Source organism: Synchiropus splendidus, chromosome 17 (assembly GCF_027744825.2).
Source record: "Synchiropus splendidus isolate RoL2022-P1 chromosome 17, RoL_Sspl_1.0, whole genome shotgun sequence".
Lineage (NCBI taxonomy): Eukaryota > Metazoa > Chordata > Actinopteri > Syngnathiformes > Callionymidae > Synchiropus > Synchiropus splendidus.
In genome coordinates, this window is record NC_071350.1 from 6974913 (window position 1) to 6996672 (window position 21760).

The 21760-nt window shown below is 41.8% G+C and overlaps 1 protein-coding gene across 1 annotated transcript in view; it reads left to right on the plus strand.

Moving 5' to 3' along the window:
- The window catches only part of LOC128748042 (uncharacterized), a 101200-nt gene that overhangs the window by 27959 nt on the left and 51481 nt on the right, over nucleotides 1-21760 (plus strand). The window contains exon 2 of the mRNA XM_053846433.1: nucleotides 1405-1479. The gene's annotated coding sequence lies outside the window, so the exon portion shown is untranslated. The remainder of the gene's footprint in view (nucleotides 1-1404; nucleotides 1480-21760) is intronic.

A 21760-nucleotide genomic window follows, 5' to 3' on the forward strand; every position in this document is an offset into this window, starting at 1 on the left:
AAACTGGCTACTGTCGGCGGTGCTCCCTGCCAAACGTTTAAGTCCATCTCCATTTTCACCACTTTCCCCTAGTGTCCAAGTACTCTCTTGATTTCACAGGCAACGATACCGCACTTGAGCAAACAGGAGCCAGTTGATATCTATCCAATATCACCCGTTTGCTTAGCGCTTCAGATTCTGGGTGCATCTGCACTACGCAAATGCTGAATCATTTTGTCTTGTGTTCGATATGCAATCCTTGTTGCCTAATTTTGAGCATTGTTTTAAATGGTGTACCTCAGATAACACACTCAAAATATGTGGAGTAACATTATATATTGAGTCCCCTATGATGGTAACGTTCTGCAGAAAACCCTGAGGAATGATGCAGCAACCTGTTGATTTGTTGTGACAGTTCTGACCTATCTGCACTAAGATGGACTTCACACCTCACCATGATGAACAATGATGCAACACATTGATTTCTTCTTGTCATTAGGTTTGAGGGTCAGATTATATTAAGATACCCAGCTAATGTTCATGACAAAGTTACAATACACAGTGGTAGATTATTTCCAGGTATCTGCTCTTTAATATTGAACAAGTTGCTTCATGCCTTGAATACTTTTTGTTTCTGAAGTATAGAAGAAGACTAGAAGATGGGCTGTGTAATGTGATTCAGGTGCTGTTCAAAAGCCAGTTGTTTTACTAAACGCTAAATATCAGCTATTCATTCATTCCCTCAGTGGAACTGGGCCTCTGGTACCTACCACACACAGAAGTCCCCACTGAGCCGTGCAGGTCTGGATAAATACCAACCCATCAGAGGTTCTGTGTTAGCAGATCGCTGGAGGTAGACGGCCTGCCGTGAGGCCCGACCACACTCCCACTGTTCTGGAGGAGCTTTAAGCGAAAGATCAGGTGTCCAGCCCTCGATGCTTGATTGAACTTAAATCTTTTGCATGTGCGCTTTAACTCTCCGGCTCTGCGGGACTCAGACGTGGCGAGTCAGTCAATTGCTCAAAGGAATTTAGGCGGCAGCAGCAGAAGCCGAAAACTAGTCGTTTTCACCCTTGCCGACAACGATGAGAATCAGATGAGTTTAGTTAATAAAACATTGTTGTTCAATTTATACCAGTTTTAAAAGGAAAGGAGCCTCGATCTCTGGTTGTTTGGAAACGTGAGAGATGATCATTCGACGTGGTGGTGGTGTTGTTGAAGATGTTTAGGAGCGGTTGTTTATGTGTAATCAAGAGAGAATACAAATATGCCCACAGCCATGCACGCCCCAAAATATGGAGTAATGTTTTGTTAGCCCGCAACCTAACCGCATTCGAGTGAAAATGTTTTTTCCACAGTTGATTTCTATCATGTTAGGAGGCCCTGATCCTCCAGTACTCTGACGGAATCATCTCCTGCTTACAGGTTTTGAGGACAGAGTTGGATGCCGGACCACCAAACTAACAACGAAGCTGCTGTGCCGCTGAGGGCCGATAAACAGTAAGACTTTTTAGTAATATGATGGTCAGCTGAGTCGCTGTGCATACCTTTAATGTCAGGGGTATCAACCTCATTCACGGGAGGGGCCAAACCTTCAGTCACAGACGGAGTCCTTGGCCAACAAAATCTTTATTTACTGTCACTCCAGTGCTTTGTTTGATGCCAAAATGATTAAATTATTCTTCCTCACCACCACTCAAACATTCTCCTGCTTTCCCGTCTTTCTTCAGATTCCACTCTATCTGCTACATTTTCTTTTGTGTTTCATGATGCTCTGCTGGCTGGAAAGCAACACGCTTTTCTGGTCATGTGAATGTCCAGATCTGTGAGCTGATGTGCTGTGTAAAATTTAGAAAAACTTCATTGAACCTGTGGAAGAGGAGGAGGTTCTGATTTAGCTCAATAATGCATTACTTGGGGGGTGTAAGATTCAAACAATACAAAATGACTGGACCTGTTTTTGGTGTAAACATTATGAATTTATGCTTTTTGATGCTTTGAGGACAATGATAATGACAATTGTCACCTAATATTTAAGGTTTTCTCAGAGGGAACCTGAGAGGGCTCCAGTTGCAGTTTAAATATTACATGTTGCAAGACTTAGGGTTTGTGTTACAGCCAAAGTGTCTAAGTTGTTTGACGGATTTCTGCGCACATTATGCTCGAATGACTTTGAAAATATATTTGTGTCTTTGTTTTGTACTTTTGAATGAAAAAAATAGTGAGGTTGATGTTGTGTGTTGTTGAACAAAAGACCTCTACTTTCTGTGTCTACCTATAGTTCTGAACTTCAAGCGATATTATAAGGGCTTTGCAAATGAAGGCTGTCAAGCTCACTTAGATACTCTTCTATGTCAAGGCCAAACTTGATTCCACACGGCGATCTATGTCACACTACGTGGCATGTTACCAGATTCTTGAAATCTCATGGCTTCAGTGTCCTTAAGCAAGACACCTTTAGTTTAACGGTGTGCTGTATGAGCCTAGCACTAAGTATCCGCCCTCACACACAGTCCTCAGATGCAGCTAATCTGTTTCTAAAGTTGGTATCACACAGTCAAATGTCAGGCAATAAACACGTTAGGGCCTGCCAGGACACCCAGCCCGCTCTAGTTCACAAAGCCATGCGATTACCAAAGAGAAAATTCTGTTTCGATGCTGCCTTCGAATGAAATGTGGCTACAAATAAAGTTCATATAGCTACTGCTTATTGTTAAGTTCAATTGGCATTGAGATAACTGTAAACATGTAGATGAATTTAAGGTTGGGTTGCTCGGTTATGTCTTTTTTACTGAGGCGTGTCATCAGAAAAAGCCACTTTTCAGGGCATCTCACAGTCTCACACTTCAAGCGCGACATGAGCTTGTGCCCTCTGAGCAAGAAGTTGAGGAAATAATAGCAGGACAATGAGACAGCTGCACACACCAGAGGGCCAGAGGAGGATGGCTTGTACCCACTCTTTTTTATCTTCCTTCACCCAGGCCACAGCCAGCTCCTCGTGTCCCGCTCCCTCTCCACGGAGAACTCCAGCATGGTTCCCCACCAAGGATTGTTTTACACTTAATTTTATTAGGCTTAATGAGATTTTACTCATTAGGATGGAGACCCCCTTCCAGAGCACTATCCCTGTCCGGCACTTAAAGCCTCCTCTAGAAAGCGGGGGTGATTACTGGTAGGACCGTTTAACACAAATAAACTCATAAAGAGCAGGAACAACAGGGGACACAATGACCACCCTGTGTCAGTCTGCTGATTTTCAATTTCATGCAGCCATCCTCCGCTGCGTTTCTGAGTCCACAGGTTTTTATGTCATATTGGATATCACTATTGCTCAGGGGGTACACCTCACTTTCAGTAACCGAAGGAACCCATTTCACAGGCTCGAGTTTATTATAAACTTTGGCCAGTTGGACCTCAAATGGTTTTTCAAAACAAGCAGATGACTGAGGTTTTGTGAACTTTCAGTGTGCTAGTGAAAGCAGTGGTACAAGCTAAGAGTAGTGTTTAGGATGAAGGGAGTCCCGTTGAAGAGAAGGAGCTCGACAGTGATATCTACCTGTGGTATACGTAATGTGGTAAAGATTCTGAGTTCAGATCTTCTCTTGGACTGGTCTCATCTCATTCTGTATTTCAACAACTATTCTTGGAGTACAACGATACCCGGAGAGAAGCCTGTGACTGTGTTTAAATGGTCACTGCCTGTCCACCATTAGCTGGTACATCTGGCCTTTCAACAGCTTTGTAACATAATGACACGTAAACAGCGTTCCGAAAGAGAGGTGTCCTCTAGAAGAAACGGGACAACTGCTGTGCTTTAAAGCCAGAAGTGAAACCTAAGTGACAGGACTCTGCTGACAAAATGCGTCTGGGTTCCAGATACATGTCTCTAATAGTAATCCTTGCATTAGACGTGAGTCAGGGCTAAAAGGGAAGTGCTAAAGGGTGTGACCCCCATAGTTCAAACACAGACCTTGGAGGCTTTTGTCAACAGCTATTGTGGATGACCCTCTGGGACTATCGCACTAAGTGTTGTGGGAGCCAACATCCTGTTTCCAGTTTAAGCCCTGAACACCCTCTGCCAGGCAAGCTTGCTCCTCTGGCCAAAAAGTCCATTACAGCCCACGACCCTTCACGCCCCTCTCCAGTCCTCTGTGCCTACTGTAGCACGGTCCCCTTTCCCTGGCGTTATTAATGCACGCATCCGAACCTGCCGCTGAAGCCCTTCTGATGTGGCCCATGTGTGGGCAAAGTGGGCAGCGGGCCCGTTTCAGATGGAAGTACTCCCTCGGTGAAGACCCGCGCTGATCAGATTTCTGCCACCTGTCATCCAGCTTCGAAGACAGGAACAGGAACGACCGTGGTGGTGGGCGGCAGGGGTGAAGGGGAGGAGTGTGAACAGGAGAGATGCCATGACAATCTGGCAGCGTGCCTACCGCCTGCTGTTGTCTCAGTAGTTTTGTAGACGTATCATGCCGTCCAATTCAAGTCTTGCTAGATCTCCTAGCTTTGGGTTTGATTCTCAATTAAGCATGCAATTCGCTCTGTAATTTAAATACTCTGTCGACTGAAATCCCTGTCATAAGTTGCCTGAATCCTTTCGAGTCCAAGACCCTCAAGTCACACGTGTGAATTCAATGAGTCACAACAGTGACATCAATTGAGTTGGTTAACTGTTTGCCTCATACAAGTTGTTTATTAGAAAACAAGCTAACCACTACTTTTCACTTCCAGTCTGATCCCGACATCATTCTGATGAGTATGAGTATTATGAGTATCATTCTTGAGTACTCGTACTCATAAAATGGCCACCGATACCACGAAACTGATACCAATTTCCTGGCTACGTACAGTTTTTGAATGTTAATTTATGAATTTTTTTTATCATATTTGTGTGTGTACTGCTGTGACTGTCACCAATGTACAAGAAAAACATTCAAAAGTTACTTTAGTACTCTGTATCGTATCGTCCACAAATGCAAGTACGTTCACTACTTGTTTTGGAAAAAGAACTAGTACTGGTGCATCCCTACTTCTAGAGGTGACACAGGACACTCTGTAAGCTCATAGTTGTTTGGTGGAACTGGTTCAGTTCAAGGCTATGGCCTTGAGTTGAACCTATCGTCCTTCACCATAGGATTGTTGGGACCTCATGAACGCCATGACGCCTTCTGCGTTTAAATAAATTGTGGATTCATGTGGGGGCATTCGATTGTTTAGTGATTTTTTCCCCCACAAAATCATGCCGTATCAAAGTGTGTGTGCTACTGAAGTCGGGATTGTCATGTGATCAAGCGTGCAGTGGCATGCTTGCAGGCACCTATTGATCTAAATACAAGTTACAGATAAAGAAGGTGAATTGCACAATAGCAGTGTTCTACTGTCTTTTCTCTGTGGTTTATTTGTAATGTTCAACTTTAACAGCAAACATTTGGCCGGACGCTTAAAGATCCTCAAATGTCCTGAAGCCAACCCCAACTCAAACAGTCTCTTAACATGAGGGAAAGGTCATCGAGACACGCCCCCCTGCCCCCCGGCCTGGAGAATTGATCTGCAGTTCATTCTAAAAGTTATACATTTGTTTTGTTTGCCAAACCTTCCAGCCAATCTTACCCCAAAACGAAACCCATCGATCAAAAACCAATAAAACCTACTGTCAACTCAAACAAATAAACAAAGAGAGCAGACCACAGAAAGCGTCTCTTTGGCAGGACTAACAAAATCACAAAAGCTGCTGTAATTCATCACCCGGTTTCATCTCACAAAGTCAGCGTGTTGCTACAAATGAGATGCTGGCACAACGTCGGCGGTAAAGTGTTTAGGGCCTCATTTAGCTTTGCTCATGGAGAGAAATTCATTTCATACTCAAGCAAAAGACGCAGGTTGTCTCCGACTTGATCAGCTTATATCCTCATTTTTGGGAGTTTTTGTTAAATCAAGACATCTGGAAGTGCAGAGAATATGATATTCTGAGGGACCGCTGAAGTAGTTGCTTATTAGCTATCAGCATTTAGGAGGCCATGCAAATTTCTGGTTTTAAAATAGTTGCACACACAGTTAGGACAATTGAAAGTTTGTTAGATTGTATGTAACACGCTTTCTTGATGAATCATCTTCAAGTTTTTGCTTCGCTGCGCAACACTTTCTGAGGAATTTTAACAGCATACACTCAGTTGAACCTGACGCAGCAGGGGAGGACAACTCAGTAAGGGGTCATGTATGGAACCAGATGGTCAAAATGGATGGAATTAACTCAAAGAATTTGATTTAAAGTCGCAAAATATATCATGAATCAAACAAAAATAAGTATTGGAAAACTTGCGAGACACAACTGGAAGGAAATGGAACCTGCTTTCCTGTCATTTTGGGGTCTATGATCAGAGATGCTTATCCCCCTGAATATTCAGAACCTCAACATTGTCAAGCCAGTTATTGAAGGCTAAATTCATCGCTGCTGTGAAGAGATTCGACAAGTGTCCCCCATGACGCCAGAATAAGTGACAGCAAAACAAATCTGTACTGTGCCTGGACCTATCAGCTTGTATTTCTGGATTTAGAAGTCGGATGTCTGATATTTAAAGGTGGCATTTTCATGGTTTTACTAGATGCCTGTGATAGCAAACTGAAAAATAAACTCATCAGCGGATACAAAAAGGTTGAAAAATAAAGTAACTCTAAAGTTTCGAAGGAGAGTTAGGGGTAAGTCCCAAGTTAGTTTAGTTCTCACCTCAGAGGCAATGAAGAGGCTCCTCTGCATGCTAAACTCACAACATTGTAAACATTATTCAAATCTTCATTTCAGTTACATTTATAACACATTAGTCAGGAGTTAACTCAAGCTTTTGTGAGATTTATTTGGCACCCTTCATTTAAATGTTTTTCATTTGTGTTTTTGTAATTGTATGATTTAAAGGTTGTAATAATAAGCTTTTATTTTGTAAGTGATGGTAAATGAATTTAACATTTTTTATTTGAAATGTCTTTTGTGAATTACTTTACTATGAAATGAAATACAATTTAACCTGGTGTTAAAGGGATAGTGATATGATTTTTCAGTCTATAATATGACATTTAATATAACTTTATTCATACACTTATTAGCATTACAAATGTGAAAGTTAAAGATAAAAAAAAATCCTTAGGCTTCTTAGTCACTAATCGAGTACAGTGCTGATCTACATTTAGTATCTTTTTAAAATACATTTTCCATCAGTGTTAAATGAAGTGGAATACTCTCTCAAGAGTGGGGTAAATCTCATTCTGATTCTGATTCTGATTCTCTCAACTACGTCTACGCGAATGTGGTCAACAAATCGATGGCAAATAAAGGCCCAAATTATTTCTAGTTTGAATCAGTTGTCATCGAAAGTGTGCGTGGGTTATTTTGTTGCATCTTTTACATGCACGCAGAGACACTAAAGACGAGTCAGATACTAGTAACAAGTAATGATACACCATGTATGATGTTTAGAATGAAATAAAAATATCCATATCCATGCAGGAGTAAATTAAATAGGTGCAACATGAACCTACATATTTAAGTTCCCTGAGAAGCAATGTTTGCAGTAATTGCTTGTTTATTTATTTTCCCTTATTAAAATATAACATTGTTTTCCCATATGTTTTCGTCCAAACTTAACTGTCTTACACATTGTCATGGATTTCAGTCGTCCTCCTATCTGATGTACTGATGGCTCCCATGTTATTTGCTGGCCAAAAGGCTTTCTCTTCAGATGAAGTACTTGAACTTCAACTCTATATATTTTTCAAATTCCAGGACAAAATCCAACTGGATTGAATTTAGGCTGTATTTGACCTTCCTGAAACTCAAGGTGAAACTGCGCCTTCATGATTTGCGATCCCACATCTCTACCTTCACACCTCACTCCCATCACTGAATCCATCTACATCCACCCCCCACCACCACCCCTGCAGTCCTAATTGTAATTATGTTGATTTAACTTAGACACATGCGGCCCCCTCCTTGCCATCTGAATGGGAGCTTATTAGTCTCCAATATTTTTTTAATATTTATTTATTCCCATTTCTCTGGGTCCCTGTCGGCATTTCCAATTACTCTTGTCGTACGGCTGTAATTGCCTCCATGCTAATGGCCGCCAGACAATCGTGCTAAATGAGGTGAGGCCGAGAGGCTAGGAGCCCGACTTCATTAAGAGCTAATGGGATTTTAGAAGGGGGACTGAAGACCCAGCTCATCAAAAAGAGGGAGATGGAAGGAACACAAAACAGATGGAGGGGGAGAGTCAAGTCACCATTATTTCAAGTTACGTCTGCTCGTTCAACTGTACGAAGACTTTTTTTGGCCAGACAGAAAGCAACCAGTGACTATTAGGACTGTTCAAAAAAAGGTTTTTCACTGTCATTATACTTTTAAAAAACTACTGGATATATTATATTCTACTAGTCATTGTATTTCTTTTTTTTCAAGTTTATTTCTCAAGTCCCAGATAGTCACTGCTGCCCATTTTAATATAACATCTTGAGCCAGTCACAGTTTTCTCCAGGACAGCACGTGCTCTCCATAGAAGATTTATTGTCAAAAATATTTTGTACTGTGTGGGGAAAGCAAACTGCCCACATGGAGGTCTGATACAAATGTCACTTTTCCGATGACAAACGGAAACTTCTGCAGCATATTCATCCATCAGGGTGTGATCTGATTTATGTTACAGTCAAATATGAAGCAGTTCAGACATGTTTTGCGTTGACTTGCTGAGGTCCAATTCCTGTATTTGTTGTCCTAAAATGTACTGCCTCATTTTCTGATTTTACTCACAGGTGTTGTTACTTATCCTTTTTTTTTTTCTCAACATTGACGTTTATTTGGTACCTGAAGTGAGCGTTGACTCCACATCATTTAAATCATTGTTGGCCGTGACTTGCTGCTCTCACTTTACGAGCCATATTAGTAAAATCCTGGAACGCTGCGTTGCACCTCTCTGAATCACTGCGTTGTGTGCTTACTATATATCAGCCCGGGTCTGATGAAAACTTGGATGAGAACTGTTTGTTATTGGCAGCACAACGGCAGAGATCCTAGTTATTTATTTTAGGACTGAGAGCTGGACTGTCTGGTCCAAATCCACCCACATAAATTCACACTTGTTTCAAACCCAGGCGGTGAGACTGACGGACGGACGGACCGACAGATCGATGGTTGGCTTGTTCAAACAGGCGGTGGATGAGACAGAGTCAAAAATACGATCTGGAAATTTGAATATGAGCAGACGACCGTCCAACAGCTCCAAAAGCCCTTTAGGCTGAGCTGAAAAATATTTCCAAAATGTTAAATCTGTTGCCTGATGAAGAGTTACCCTTTAAATATGACAGGGACAGAGTTATTGGCAAACACACACATAGTCGTACCTTTCGGTGCGATGCTTGTCAGGCACTAGCAATTCATTGCCCTCCGTCTTTGAGAGAAACCAGACGGCTGCTCACTACTGGGCGACTGGACACCATAGTTCATAGTGGAGAGGTGCCACAACCCAAAGACGTAGCTAGGTAGGATAATCAAAATGACGCGGTGGAAGGTTTGTTTAATGGAGCTTTAAAATAGTTGGACTAAGCAATTCCAGTTTCACTCAGTCCTTAATTTCTTGATATTAATGTTAATGTCTTTCACTGTTTCGGTAAGTTATCTTATGAAAACCTGGGTCACCTTCTGAGAAAATATTATGATGATTTGTTTAAGTTGCCTTAAAATGCTGAAATTGGTCCTCAAGATTGAGAGTACGGTAATATATAGGAATTTCTCTCCACTGCATCAGTCTGAGTCTGTATTGCAGACATTTCCTCTGTAGCCTTGATCATCAAATGTTCTTTGCAGACAAAGTTCTCCATTCGGACCACTAAACCAACGGTTGAGTGAAGTAATGATCCCCCCCTGAGCCGTCTGCCCTTGGAACACGTTGACAGGCAGCCATCCATCTTGGGAGAATCATTCTCTACCTTCTATCGGAATTCAGTGAGATTCCACGCTCGGCAGTCTCAAGATCAGTTGTCCTCAGACTTCCATTTGCTGGGCCATCTTGCTGCTGACACGGTTTGTCTGCCATCGTCTCAGCTCGATGGGCTTTTCGGCTCTTGTCTTACACACAACTGTCCGATTCCATTACACGCTGAATAAACCCAGTTGTTCACCTGGTCTTTAGCCTTTCTACTCATATTAACAAATAAATTCATCCTAAATTTTGTCTTTTTGTAATGGAAGTCAACTTGATGTGAAAACAAAATGTCTACTTTTAACTTATATTTACTTTTTAACTTATTTGGACCATATATGTGGCAAAGATTGATAAATAAAAATAAATTAAAAAGAAGTATTTTTTTTATCTGATGGGGGCTCAACAGACTCCAAGATTCAGGAGTAAATTCTCAGACATAAATTCATGTTGGAGTTGTTTTAGTTAAGTCCGAGCCGCCACTATGCTTGGGTTCAGATTTCATCAACATCGACACAAAATAAATGTGGCAAACATGATGTAAGATTATCCTGAATTAACTCAACAGTTGACATTCTCAAGTGACTTTTTTCCCCTCGATTTTCCAAGAAAATTGTTCCGAACCTGAACAAGAGTTAATTCTTACTGAACACCTGGTGGAGCAACCAATCGGGGATGATGGATAAAGGAAGCCTTTAGACCAATAGGTTAGCTATCTTGAAGGAATGTCAATGATGCTGAAGAATTGAAGGGACGTACTAAAAATAAATATGTTTTACGTATACTTTCCCTATCAAAATGGATTTGTTGACCTTGGTGGGCCTTCATCCCTCAGAAGAGCTGAAGGAGGTTTCTAAGGAGAAGAAAGTCTTCTTATAGGTGGGACCACTCGGATGGCCAAAAGTCTTCAGCTGTCTTGAGTCAGACGCTCCAACAACCACAACTGATCTTTGCAGCACTTTTGGCCCACAAAACCTTTGTTTCACTGACACAGACAACTTCACAGGGTTTGTTTAGTTTTCCACAAACTTTTAAAAGTCTTATCTTGAAAACAAAATAAACTAGGTCAAGTCTTCACTTCATACAAATGCCTCATCTCATGATTATGACCACAGGATGTTGTTGTACCCCTAAATTCCATCCATGGTGGGACGGCGGTGGCGTTTTAAGGCCTGGGCCTGGTGGGAACAGCTGTCCTACAGCTGCCATCTCTCCTGCCTTTGGTCGCGGGCGCTCTGTGTTTGTGAAGGAGGGAGGGGGGGGGACGGGCTGAAAAACAGCCCCAAACCTCCTGGGTCAGAGCCCTGGTATGGCGGTCTCCCTGGCAACTGGAGCTGAGACGGTGATGTTGTGAGTGTGCATGCGTACAGTGTGTGCGTGAAGGGAAACAATATGGGCAGCGAGGAGCCGGGGGTTGGAGGTGCACAGTCGATCCCACTTTATCTCTTTGAATTCAGCCTTCATTTGACTGTTTTCCACTGTACGTCGGAGCCAAATCAGGGGACAAACCACTGCCGTTTTTTTTTTTTTAACAGCGTTAAAACTGACAAACAACAACATCGAAACCAGCCAGGGATGATTAATATTCTCTCTTTCTCCTTCTCTTCTCCTCTAACTACGACGCTTGGGAATGTGAAGCTCCCAGAACAGGGCGAGCTGTTGAGAAACGGGGGAAAATAGGAAGAAGGGGGAGGAAATGGGAGATCAGTGTAAAGAGGAGGTACTAAGTGCAGCGAGAAAGACGAAGGTGCAAGAGAGGGGAGGTCTCAGAAGATGGGAAAGAGGGAAGAATACAGACATAGGGGAAAGAACGTAGCGACCTTTGACAGAGGGCTCTACACTAGTGTGTCTGTCCTGTTCATATTTCTTCGTGATTTCTTAACTGGGATATGTTTAACTCTGTGTTTTAATGTGACTGAAGTTGTTGTATGATCCTTTGAGTCTTGGAGGGTTTTTCTTATAAAGACGCAATGCATTTATTTAATTTAAATCCACTTATTTTTTCCGGCAAACATGACTTCTCATGATTCATAGCCACGTACTGTATTAGTGCTTTTCTATGATGAAAAAACAGTGGTTAAATGTACTCCTGTTGTGCCCTCACCCAGATTCTGCTTTTTTTGTTCCTTATTTTCAATTAATTATTCATCATTGCATCTTTTTTCGACTCAACATTCACTTATATCACCCACCATCCTTCTGTGCCAACACCTTTCATCTACCAGTGTGTCCTGAAGGAAATACTGTCCGGCGCAGTTTGAGACAACAAGCTCGGAAAACAAAAGCACAGTTGCCGACGCCAGTGATGACACACAAGTCGTCACTGTGAGTTGGCCGATTGAAGTGCGAGTGAATCAGTCGGAAGTGTGAATGTGTGTGTGAAACTTCTTCGTCAGACCAAACTGAGGAACTGAGTTTGACTCAATGTGATGTGTGGAGAGCGGTGCTGGTGTTCAGACACTTTCTCGATGTGGTTGGATGCTGCTTGTTTCATTCCAAAATCATCTACCAACCAAAGTGTCCAGAATCATCCGTGACACTTCTCTTTCACACAGTGTACAAATGTTATGTTTGAAATTTGTTTCATTGCAAAATAATAGAAATAAAGGATAAGAGGTAGTAAATAAAATTTACAGAACAAAAAAGTGCTGGTTCTGGTGCTACTTTCAGAAACCTTGGTCCTGAACGACCGAAAAAAGGCTGAATTCTCTCATTCACTCATAGTCATTTGAGGCATTTTATATGTCAATTGACACATTTCAGTTTGTAGAGCGAAAGGAATGCTAACACCTGGCTAACCCTAACCCCAACCTCTGTCTTTATTTCATGTGCTTCAATTGATGTGTCAACGTGCAAAGCCAGCCTTTTAGCTAGGAGGGCGTCTGGGCGTCTGCAAAACATAATAAAATGGACGCCCGATTATCGACCTCCGAGCTTAAAGCCTGTGCAAAGCTGAAGGCTGCCTTCGGTGCCAGTATAGGACGCAATACTCACTTGAAGAGAGTCCCTCTTTTATGTTTTGGGTGTGAGAATGTGTTGCCATCATCTGTGCCAGTGCTTTGACTGATCAACCAGCCTACTTCTAGTACGCTAAAATGAAACAATGCTATGCTACACAATGAAACACCAATAACACTGATTTCCGCTCAATGCTACGTGACGTTATTTATTGGGTCGCCATATCTGACAATTTCAGGTCATATATTATCTGGGGCTGCGACGATTAGTTGGCATAGGTGACTATAATTGATAATTAAAGTAGTCGCTGAGAGCTTCGCGCGTGGACAAGTCATGACGTCGCTCTGTTTTCCTTGAGTAGAATGGAGAGAATAAATAGTGAAGGCAACATTTCACAATGAACACATCATAGACTATTGTGCGATGCGATGTCTGCCAAGCGTGCCTTTCCAACCACATTTTTATCAATTCAAATTTAAAGTTTACAGCGCTACAAACCAACATCCTCGGCAGAATTAATGTCCTGTCATGTGTCTCAACTGTGATGTAACGTTCCATCATGTCTTGACTGTATAAAACTTCTTTCACTACCAGAATGAAACAGAATATGTCAAAATATACCAATATACAGACACCTGACCAAATGCCGATCTATATAATGGCAGTATTGATGGAACATCGAAACCCTAAGCTAAATGCTAAGTATATTAGCCATTCAATACACGTAAATGTTGCCCTCTGTAATGTGATATTAATAGTAAAGTGTGACTGCTTACGCATACATTACCTTTGCTAGCATGTCATCTCATTTAAGGTCAATAGAGGGACTTCACTTCAGGTGACTCAGTCTCAGCATGTCAGGTCATGTGATGACTGTAAAAATGAAGCTATAAAATTGAAGATAAATTACTTTAAATTTTAAGTTTATATTCATATGTGCAGGTATAAAAAAATGATAGTCTTGTTCTTAAGACATGGCACATTTAGTTACTGACAAAGAGCTAGCTTAACTATCTCTGACTGAAACCGGATCCTTGGTGAGACTTTGGTGGCGAGGTGGACCATTTTCGTCCACATGGAGAACACCAAAAGAGCCGGGCGTGGTTGCCATAGAAACAGACGTCGTGAGTAAAGGTCACTGTCAGAGGTTTCCTCAGAAAAAAAGATAGGAGGATTAGGGATCCAGGATCGGACAAGAACAAAAAGTGTTTTATTATCCATATTTATAGTTTCTGGTCTCTCCATGAATATTCCAACAATGATAAAAATGTAAGATTTAAATAGCACAATTACACGGCTGAGGGTGACGAGAACCCCTACTCTTTTTTTTTTTATTATTGTTTCTTTATTCTCTTTTGAAGTCAGGAATTGAAAAAAGGCAGAGTGGTCTCCAGCCCGCGCGATGCCTGAGCTTTGTGTTTCTCTGCAGATACGTCGCCGCCTGCCCCCTCAATCACTGGCAGCGCTGGCGTCCCCCCCTCCCCTCCCCTCTCAAGTCATTTTAATTAAGTCAGTCTCACTGCCGTGGCAGGGAGAGATAATTGGAGAGGGTTTTTGGATGCCATTTACTCTAAAATGACGCCTATTTCTTCCCATTCTCTCGCTTCGCCTCCACTACCCCGGCAAGTAGTTACCTATCTTCCCCCGGCTTTCTCATTCCTTCCATCTTATATTCAAACGTGAAATGTGGATTAACCTCCTCGGTGGCGGAGGGGAAGACTTCCTGTGAATTGCAAATTTTGGCCAACGCTGCAATTTATTTGAAATGGCAAATCAGGCAAAAGCAATTTAGGAGAAATGAGGAGGTGCTTTGAACTTGGCTCTTTGAAAAAGTTTTTGTTGTCTCGTTGCGCTGGGATCGTTGGAGGGAAGAGCAAACTTGTCGGAGGCACGATTCAGTGGAAATTGTTTTGTTTGATTTAGATCTTTTGCTGTCGCCAGATGGTTCAGATCAAGCATCTCTCACTGAATAATGAATTGTAGAGAGTTCACTCATTCATTAATTCAACAGTTGAGAAGATGTCATTTATTTCTTACAGTTTCTGTTTTGTCGCCCAACCCTCCGCCGGCTTAGCAACCTGCCAGTGAGAGGCTTCCTGGAGTCCAGTTGGGGTCTTGTCAGATGAGCAACAAAGTTCCTCGCCCGAGAGTAAATACAGAGGCCTGTTTTTAATGGGTGTGTTGAGATTATCCTTCAAGTCCTCATATTAATGAACTCATCTCATGTGTCTCCCTGCTTTAAAAACTATTGACAAGTCTTGCGCTCATTATATTTTAACATGTCTAATAGTTCTCAATAAAATTCAAAAGCATTTCTAAGATTTTTTTTCTGTTTAGAATGCAATTGTCACAATATTAGAAAGTTAAAGTTCCTTTAAAGGTTCCTTTAAGTGATGGATTATGAAGCTTCGTGAAACAGTATTCTCATTTTCAGGGCCTTCTAGATGGCACTCTCTGCGCAAACATTTTCCGATCTCAGCAACTAACTCAAAACAGTTGCACATTATTTTTAAATGGAATAATGCCACCCCCTGCTGTGCTCTGAAATTAAGGACACGGTTTCATGAAGCCTCATCTGCCCATCACTATTTCCTGTCACTGTACTGAACTAAATATCAATTTTGCTGTTTTGGCTCCACATTGATGGCTATATGGCTGTGGGAAACTTGATTTGACCTGTGAAAAACATCCATAATTCTCTCTACCTGTTGTATTTTGACTCTTCAGTTCTTTGAAATCTGCAGTTCGTGGTATGATAAAATTGGATGAACAAAAAACAAAACTAAACATAATCTTATAAAAAATGGCGATGGGTTTAAGAGGCTTCATGAAACAGTGTCCTCATTTTCAGAAGCCACTAGATGGCGCTCTCTGCTCTCGTGTCTTTAGAAACCTCACACCATTTTTAATCTGAGAGTGCCCCTTACAGAGCTCTGAAAAAAAGGAATTATGCAGGATATTATCCTGCACTCAATTTGGGATAAAAAAATAAATAATAAAAGTAAACCTTTTTGCGTGGCAAAAAATGTTGATTTCTTTTCCCAGCCAAGAGGCAAGTTTTTCTTCCTTTTGTTTTTGGAACAGCGTCACATTTAAGCCAATAGTAAATTTTGAATTTGTTATTGTTATGATAAATTGAGTTACAGACTGACTCATGCTTGGTCGATGAAGAATGATGTTATACACATGACAGGCCCATGGATGGCGCTGTCATGTACCAGCAGCAAACAGAAAAGCTGAGATTGGAACCCAGACGTGGCACTTGAGTGTGGACTAGGTAGAGTTGAGTCACACAGGACATGAGTGCAGGCAGGGTAGAGTGGGTGGAGTCCTCTGTCAGTGGTGTTCTGATACAGAAGTACATGTGTCTGTGGACAAGGACCTCTGGTCTAAATTCCATTCAATTGGATATTTACATGACCTTGGTGCGGCACTGGTGGACTAACTAAAGTTTTTTTTCTATAGAACTGTGCTAGCTTGAAAGTTAGGTCTTTACTATTTTCACTTGTGATTCTGGGTATTTATGAATTGTTGTTTTCTGTCTCTATTGATGACACGTCCTGAGTTGTTCTATTGAATTAAACCGGAACATGGGGTCCCCAAGTTACAGTGGTGTAGCAGTGACATGATTGAATGGCTGGATAATGCGAGGTGAAATGTGGTAGCACGTGTCCATGCTTGTCCATGTTAGCAGTAGACTTGTAGGTGTGTGTGACTTCTATCAATCAGGTTGTGCTGCTGAAAGGGGGCTACACTGGGCCACCCATCCAGTCGGCTGCTCTTGGGAGATCCAATGTCCTTAGTGCTTTAATGCACTCCAGATGTCCCTCCAGCCCAGAGTGAGGGGGGACGCTGAGGGAGAATGCAGGACTGTTCTTGAGAAGTCGCTGCTTCCCAGGCTGATGCAGGGTGTATTTCCCAACAGAAGGAAACACTCTCTTATTAACCTTTCTAGTATTTATATTGCCTTTAATCTCTATTTTAATATGCCCACTATTGCCTGGAGCAGCAGTTCTTAAGTCTTCAGCCCCACTTTTTCCAGCACAACAGAAAGAAAATTTGATTGAGTTCATTTTGAAATTAGGACTCTCAAAAGGCACTGAAAAAACACATTAAAAAAGGTTGATCATGATCTAGTGATCACGAAAAAATAATATAATATAATATAATATAATATAATATAATATAATATAATATAATGATTTGTTGTTATTATTAATATTGTTATTATACTTATTCAATGGCTCATGCAAACATACAGAATTCCTGTGTTTGTTTACTGCCACTTTAGTATGCCTTAACTCCTGATTCAAGTTGATGCTCGGACAAATTGTCCGCCTGCAGCTTTGATTTGCATGATGGAAATCGAGTACAATGGCTCATGGTTCTTGCACATTTATTTTAAGAAGCCGTGGCTTCATGTGAGAAAGGTTGTTGCCAGTGGTGATCTAAACCCTGGTGTTATACTGTGATGTCTGCTCTGTTCTGGCTACATATGAGATCACTGACAAGCTCGCATATTACTTGATACCTAATATGGTTTAAAAGGAAGCAGACAGACGGGACCAAACTGGGACTCATCCTGGTCTGAAGTCATCTAAAAAGTGAAGACCAAATAATGAGGCCAGCAGCAGCAGTGTTTGCTGCTCTTGGCTGGACGGCCTGTGTTTGTCTTTGAATCCGGGGGCAAAGAGAGTCGGCAGCCAAATGGAATTCTTGGAAACACCAAACAAACCCATATTAAATTTCCCCTGAAATACCATGGGGAGTGGCGTGCTGCTAGAGAGGACGGACAGTAGACGGAAGCAAAGCGGAGGAGGAAGCAGCCCAGAACTTAAAAATAATAAAAGTCATGAAGGAGCAAAGGAATCTATTCGCCTATAGTGGTGCGTGCACGTGTAATATGGCACTCTACGTAGCGCAAATCGTCGCTTATTCAGAATCAGAATCCCGAAGTCAGTTGAGAAGTAAAATGATCCATCATTTCCTGTCTGGTTACGGCAAAGTTCTTGTCTGTTCATTCATTAGATTGCGACAGAGGCTTCGACAGTTAGGATGATTTTTTAAAAACTTTTCATCTGACTGAGGTCATTGGAGTCACTTTGACATGGACTGATGGATTGCAACTGCGTCTTCAGTCATGAGGACTGCGTGGTGAAGAAAGAGCTGAGCTAGAAGGCAAAGATATGGATGAACTGGGAGGGACTTGGGTTAGATTCACTCTCAAATAAACCAAGTGACGTTGAGCTGACAGTATTTTTAGGATGTCACCTGGCACGCCCCCACCTCCAGGACAAGTTGGCCCTGGGACGCCTCAGTTTTCCTCCCAGATGAGCTGGCAGTGGGGGAAGTCTAGCCCTGCCCCTGTGACCCAGCCTTGGATCACTGGTGGGAAACTGATAGAATTGGATTAAAAATCAGCTGCTTATTTTCATGCAACACTTTCTACTTTTTAAGAGGCTGGACCATATCTGCAGGGTAGAAAACAAAGCAGCGGTTGTCTAGCTGCCAAACTGCCCCAGTTCTTTCTCTATCAGTCTTTTGCAGTTTGTTCTCAAAGTTCCTAATAATGTTATTCATTGTAGGAGGACACAATCCTGATCCACATCCCTGAGCCCCTTTTAGCAAAAACTGTAGTTTAAGTTGGACGTTCTATCTCGACAGTTGCCAGAATCCGGTGTTAAAAACGGTGGAACAGGTTGTTGTTCCTGGGTGTGTTGCTTCCCTTCCTATTTTAGCAACTGTGTGTGGAGGTTCTGGAAGTGAGAAGATCACCTTCTGCTGTTTAAGAAAGCGAGTTTTGTCTTTATTTGCCAGGTTTTTTTTTTGTCCACTGTTGCCACACGTCTGGACCCAAGTCCAGATTCTGGACTCTTCTTCCGCAAAGCAGCGATTGGTGTAGAATTAAATTTGGCTCTGTCTTGTTGGAGGATGTAAAGTCGTCCCTTGTGCTGGAAAACTTTTTATCGTACTGTTCAGCATTAATACATGTTCAATATCTTGTGTGGTCTATGATATTGTCTGGGGTCATTGAGATGTTCATACATTAGCTGCCATTTTTTTTTGCTTTAGTGCAGTGCATTGCACTACAGATGTCAAAACAAGCCTGAAAGCAGCTCTGTTTGAGTTTGTCATGGTTTCATCCCAACTCCACTGGAATGTGATGACCAGTCATGGCAGATGTCTGCTTTCTTCTGACCGTCACTGTTTGTCAGCCCAGCTCAGACATGCCAGTGCGATCCGTCATCCAACAGTACTGTCTGGCAAACGTCTGATGTTGTCCAACAATCGCACTCGCACACTAATCCCCGCACATTAATTCCCCTCCACTCTTCTCAAATATTCAAATATTGCCTTCTGCTGGTCGTGAGCACACATTTGAGCTTGTGCGCTTCCAACATTTATGCGTTCCAGGTGTTTTTGATCCTTTCCTCTCGAACACTGAACAGCAGCCCCCTGACACTAGAGGGAGGCAAGAGTCAAGTCAAACAGCAAAGTTTGAATTTCTTATCAGACAAGGAATTTGGGATCAGTAGGCTCGGTTCTGCTTGTTCATACGGAGAGCAATGGATTTTGCTTTCTACCGCAGGAGTCAACATCTGTGCTGCTCTCTTAAGGGGCAACAAGAAATGCAAATTTAATGGGCAGAATTAGTTTTTATACAAAAGGAAACAGACGCCATCTGAAGTTTGGGGAGTGAAAGTATAGGCATCACTTGGCATGGTAATTCTGCGGACGGCAGCATCAAAATGAAACTGGATATGTAGTAGGGTGGTGGCCATATGCATTTGGCCTGATTGTATATTCTCTTGATACTTGGATGCCGAATGTATTTATATTGCTGCTGTGATTTATTAATTTAAAAATATGTATAAAAAAACCAAAAAAAACCAATGCATTTCACGGTGTCCCACAGTGGTCAAAGTGGTGGCCGGAGTTGTATTTGTGTATTCTTTATGAATATACAAAGTAGTTTATGTGCAATAAGAAGGTGCCACAACAAGTTCTGACAGTAATATTTAGGGGGCTAAATTGTTTCTCTAGAGCCTGCGTTTCACAAAATAATGCACAGATGCACATATGCAGAAGGATATATATATATATATATACATATATATATATATATATATATATATATATATATTAGTGCTGTGTTTAAAAAAATCGATTTTCCGATTCTGAATCGATTCGTACATCAATTCCATAAAATCGATTCGTAGGTCCAAAGATCGGATTAATTTATTTACGTTTTAATCAGTTCCATAAAATCGATTCGTAGGTCCAAAGATCGGATTAATTTATTTACGTTTTAACACATAGTCTCTGGGTGAAGTGCGCATGCGCGCACCTGGGACACCAAAGTCAAAACAACATGCCTCCTCACAGTGGCAACACTAGCAACGTTCAGACGCGACCAAACCAAAAACGCGCTCGACAAAAGCATAGCAATTAGCACGTCTGCCTAATGGAGGTACTGGAAGTGTTGCAGTATTGCGGAAATATGACCCACCTCACGAGTCACGTGACGCGACATCACCCAGCGCTCCTGTCCAAGCCATCCACCGGGCCACAACAAATGAAACTCGAGCAAACTTTACCACTACCGGGTAATTCTGCACGCTCTGTCAAAATAACGGAAGCGATTGCGGGCTTCATTTGCAAAGATATGCGCCCGTCTTCCGTCGTTGGAAACGAGGGCTTCAGGCGGCTAATGAAAGTAACAGAGCCTCACTAATAATAGTAATAGTAATAAAATAAAAACGCATTAGTATTAAACAGCAGCATCTTTTGGGTGAATTTTTAATGTCATATTTCTAATAATGCACCAGTCCCATGAGCAGTCACATCTGGCGTTCTGTGTCTGGATCTTTATTATCATTTACTATGAATCCTTCATAGTAATGTGCCACTTCAACATATGAAACAGTTTGACTGGTCAGCATGAAGCCATTGGATTGTCAGTCACGTCTGCGAAAGTTGCTATAGAGAGACACGGATGAAACTCACACGGCGCGATAAGGAGCTATCCATGTTAGAGGAAAAAAAATGGAACCTCAAAGATGCAACAGCGGATAAGCTGCACAATGTATGTGGAGGCAAACATGACAGCTGGCGACTTGGGGAGTGTGTGTGTGTTTCAGATAGGAAGAAGCAAAGCAAAGGGTCCGACAAGGATTCAGCAGGAAAACTCTTGCAGATTACGTTTCTTTTCTGTGAGCTTGGCCATTCCAATTTCAGCTTGAATTTTTTTTTTCTCTGCCCTCAGTGGCCTGATTGTTATCAGCTTAGGCTTGGAAACACTGCTTCTATGTGTGTGTTTGGATGCAAGTGCGTTTTGACTGCAGGATACCGACACTCAGCCACCTTTAAAGATCAAATGTTCACAGCTGCTGTTCTCCTTGGAGGTGAAACGTCTTCGCTTGTTGATAGTGCGGCGGTCAATATGAGTTGATGATATACCAGTAGATGTGCGGCACTGAATCTAATGGAAGTTGTTGTTAAAACCATACACTCATTTATTCTCAACTGAGTCTCCAATTGACAAGGTAAAGCGCAAGACCAACCTTCAAACTAGGTAGTAAATCTACCTTTAAGTTGGACTTTAAAACCCACATTTAAACCCTAGTAACAGTATCAATGGATCAATCGAGATTCATGAAAAACAGAGGCTCCGACTTGACCTCACTGAATATATATTTTTTTTCAGCATCCAAGGCCCAGAAGTGCTGGTCTCTCTGGATGCAGTTAAAGCATTTGATGAGGTCAAGTTGGGTTATATAGCCAATGTCCTTCAGCAATCTGGCATAGATCCCAAACTCATAACCAGGCTTGGATTTCTGTACTTGCATCCGAAATCATCA